Here is a 4,559-nt window from a genome sequence, read left to right as displayed (position 1 = left end):
AGGTTATAGAGCTAGTTCTACTCTAGTGTAAAATTATTTGAACTAGCTTCTATAGCTAGTTCAAATCTAGTAAAATTATTTGAACTAGCTTGTAGAGCTAGTTCAACTCTAGTGTAAAATTATTTGTTCTATGTTATAGAGCTAGTTCAACTCTAGTGTAAATTTATTTATACTAGGTTATAGAGCTAGTTCAACTCTAGTGTAAAATTATTTGAACTAGCTTGTAGAGCTAGTTCAAATCCAGTGTGAAATTATGTGTACTATGTTATAGCGCTAGTTCAACTCTAGTGTAAAATTATTTGAACTAGCTTGTAGAGCTAGTTCCACTCTAGTGTAAAATTATTTGTACTAGGTTATAGAGCTAGTTCAACTCTAGTGTAAAACTATTTGAACTAGACTGTGGAGCTAGTTAAACTCTATTGTAAAATCATTTGTACTAGGTTATAGAGCTAGTTCAACTCTAGTGTAAAATTATTTGAACCAGCTTGTAGAGGTAGTTCAACTCTAATGTAAAATTATTTGAACTAGGTTATAGATCTTGTTCAACTTTAGTTTAAAATTATTTGAACTAGCTTGTAGAGCTAGTTCAAATCTAGTGTAAAATTATTTGAACTAGCTTGTAGAGCTAGTTCAACTCTACTGTAAAATTATTTGTACTAGGTTATAGAGCTAGTTCAACTCTAGTCTAAAATTATTTGTACTAGGTTATAGAGCTAGTTCTAGTCTAGTACACATATATTTAAACTACATTGTAGAGCTAGTTCAACTCTAGTGTAAAATTATTTGAACTAGCTTGTAGGGCTAGTTCAAATCTAGTCTGAAATTATGTGTACTATCTTATAGAGCTAGTTCAACTCTGGTGTAAAATAATTTGAACAAGCTTGTAGAGCTAGTTCAACTCTAGTGTAAAATTATTTGAACTAGCTTGTAGATCTAGTTCAACTCTAGTGTGAATTTTTTTGTACCAGGTTATTGAGAGCTAGTTCAACACTAGTGTAAAATTATTTGAACTAGCTTGTAGAGCTACTTCAACACTAGTGTAAAATTATTTGAACTAGCCTGTAGGGCTAGTTCAACTCTAGTGTAAAATTATTTGAACTATCTTGTAGAGCTAGTTCAACTCTAGTGTAGAATTACATGAACTAGCTTGTAGAGCTAGTTCAAATCTAGTGTGAAATTATGTGTACTATGTTATAGAGCAAGTTCAACTCTAGTGTAAAATTATTTAAACTAGCTTGTAGACCTAGTTCAACTCTAGTGTAAAATTATTTCTACTAGGTTATAGAGCTAGTTCAACTCTAGTGTAAAATCATTTGTACTAGGTTATAGAGCTAGTTCTACTCTAGTCTAAAATTATTTGTACTAGGTTATAGAGCTAGTTCTACTCTAGTGGAAAATTATTTGAACTAGCTTGTAGAGCTTGTTCAACTCTACAAGCTTGTATAGCTAGTTCAACTCTAGTGTAAAATTATTTGAACGAGCTTGTAGAGCTAGTTCAACTCTAGTGTAAAATTCTTTGAACTAGCTTGTAGAGCTAGTTCAACTCTAGTGTAAAATTACTTGAACTAGCTTGTAGAGCTAGTTCAACTCTAGTGTAAAATTATTTGTACTAGGTTAAAGAGCTAGTTCTACTCTAGTGTAAAATTATTTGAACTAGCTTGTATAGCTAGTTCAAATCTAGTGTAAAATTATTTGAACTAGCTTGTAGAGCTAGTTCAACTCTAGTGTAAAATTATTTGTTCTATGTTATAGATCTAGTTCAACTCTAGTGTAAATTTATTTATACTAGGTTATAGAGCTAGTTCAACTCTAGTGTAAAATTATTTGAACTAGCTTGTAGAGCTAGTTCAAATCTATGTTGAAATTATGTGTACTATGTTATAGAGCTAGTTTAACTCTAGTGTAAAATTATTTGAACTAGCTTGTAGAGCTAGTTCCACTCTAGTGTAAAATTATTTATACTAGGTCATAGAGCTAGTTCAACTCTAGTGTAAAACTATTCGAACTAGACTGTGGAGCTAGTTCAACTCTAGTGTAAAATCATTTGTACTAGGTTATAGAGCTAGTTCAACTCTAGTATAAATTTATTTGTACTAGGTTATAGAGCATATTCTACTCTAGTGAAAAATTATTTGAACTAGCTTGTAGGGCTTGTTCAAATGTACAAGCTTGTATAGCTAGTTCAACTCTGGTGTAAAATTATTTGAACTAGCTTGGAGATCTAGTTCAATTCTAATGTAAAATTATTTGAACTAGGTTACAGATCTTGTTCAGCTTTAGTTTAAAATTATTTGAACTAGCTCGTAGAGCTAGTTCAACTCTTGTGTAAAATTATTTGACATAGATTATTGAGCTATTTCAACTCTACTGTAAAATTATTTGTACTAGGTTATAGAGCTAGTTCAACTCTAGTCTAAAATTATTTGTACTAGGTTATAGAGCTAGTTCTACTCTAGTACAAAAATATTTAAACTACCTTGTAGAGCTAGTTCAACTCTAGTGTAAAATTATTTGAACTAGCTTGTAGAGCTAGTTCGAATCTAGTCTGAAATTATGTGTACTATCTTATAGAGCTAGTTCAACTCTAGTGTAAAATAATTTGAACTAGCTTGTAGAGCTAGTTCAAATCTAGTGTAAAATTATTTGAACTAGCTTGTAGAGCTAGTTCAACTCTAGTGTAAAATTATTTGAACTAGGTTATAGATCTAGTTCAACTTTAGTGTAAAACTATTTGAACTAGCTTGTAGAGCTAGTTCAACTCTAGTGTAAAATTCTTTGAACTAGCTTGTAGAGCTAGTTCAACTCTAGTGTAAAATTATTTGTACTAGGTTATAGAGCTAGTTCTACTCTAGTGTAAAATTATTTGAACTAGCTTGTATAGCTAGTTCAAATCTAGTGTAAAATTATTTGAACTAGCTTGTAGAGCTAGTTCAACTCTAGTGTAAAACTATTTGTTCTATGTTATAGAGCTAGTTCAACTCTAGTGTAAATTTATTTATACTAGGTTATAGAGCTAGTTCAAATCTAGTGTAAAATTATTTGAACTAGCTTGTAGAGCTAGTTCAACTCTATTGTAAAATTATTTGTACTAGGTTATAGAGCTAGTTCAACTCTAGTCTAAAATTATTTGTACTAGGTTATAGAGCTAGTTCTACTCTAGTACACAAATATTTAAACTACATTGTAGAGCTAGTTCAACTCTAGTGTAAAATTATTTGAACTAGCTTGTAGGGCTAGTTCAAATCTAGTCTGAAATTATGTGTACTATCTTATAGAGCTAGTTCAACTCTAGTGTAAAATAATTTGAACAAGCTTGTAGAGCTAGTTCAACTCTAGTGTAAAATTATTTGAACTAGCTTGTAGAGCTAGTTCGAATCTAGTCTGAAATTATGTGTACTATCTTATAGAGCTAGTTCAACTCTAGTGTAAAATAATTTGAACTAGCTTGTAGAGCTAGTTCAAATCTAGTGTAAAATTATTTGAACTAGCTTGTAGAGCTAGTTCAACTCTACTGTAAAATTATTTGTACTAGGTTACAGAGCTAGTTCAACTCTAGTCTAAAATTATTTGTACTAGGTTATAGAGCTAGTTCTACTCTAGTACACAAATATTTAAACTACATTATAGAGCTAGTTCAACTCTAGTGTAAAATTATTTGAACTAGCTTGTAGAGCTAGTTCAAATCTAGTCTAAAATTATGTGTACTATCTTATAGAGCTAGTTCAACTCTAGTGTAAAATAATTTGAACTAGCTTGTAGAGCTAGTTCAACTCTAGTGTAAAATTATTTGAATTAGCTTGTAGAGCTAGTTCAACTCTAGTGTGAATTTTTTTGTACCAGGTTATTGGGAGCTAGTTCAACACTAGTGTAAAATTATTTGAACTAGCTTGTAGAGCTACTTCAACACTAGTGTAAAATTATTTGAACTAGCCTGTAGAGCTAGTTCAACTCTAGTGTAAAATTATAGGAACTATCTTGTAGAGCTAGTTCAACTCTAGTGTAGAATTACATGAACTAGCTTGTAGAGCTAGTTCAAATGTAGTGTGAAATTATGTGTACTATGTTATAGAGCAAGTTCAACTCTAGTGTAAAATTATTTAAACTAGCTTCTTGACCTAGTTCAACTGTAGTGTAAAATTATTTCTACTAGGTTATAGAGCTAGTTCAACTCTAGTGTAAAACTATTTGAACTAGACTGTAGAGCTAGTTCAACTCTAGTGTAAAATCATTTGTACTAGGTTATAGAGGTAGTTCTACTCTAGTGTAAAATTATTTGTACTAGGTTATAGAGCTAGTTCTACTCTAGTGCAAAATTATTTGAACTAGCTTGTAGAGCTTGTTCAACTCTACAAGCTTGTATAGCTAGTTCAACTCTAGTGTAAAATTATTTGAACTAGCTTGTAGAGCTAGTTCAACTCTAGTGTAAAATTATTTGAACTAGGTTATAGATCTAGTTCAACTTTAGTGTAAAACTATTTGAACTAGCTTTTAGAGCTAGTTCAACTCTAGTGTAAAATTATTTGAACTAGCTTGTAGAGCTAGTTCAACTCTAGTGTAAA

This window comes from Triticum dicoccoides, chromosome 5A (genome assembly GCF_002162155.2).
Source record: "Triticum dicoccoides isolate Atlit2015 ecotype Zavitan chromosome 5A, WEW_v2.0, whole genome shotgun sequence".
In the NCBI taxonomy this organism is placed as follows: Eukaryota; Viridiplantae; Streptophyta; class Magnoliopsida; order Poales; family Poaceae; genus Triticum; species Triticum dicoccoides.
This window is presented reverse-complemented; position numbering follows the sequence as displayed.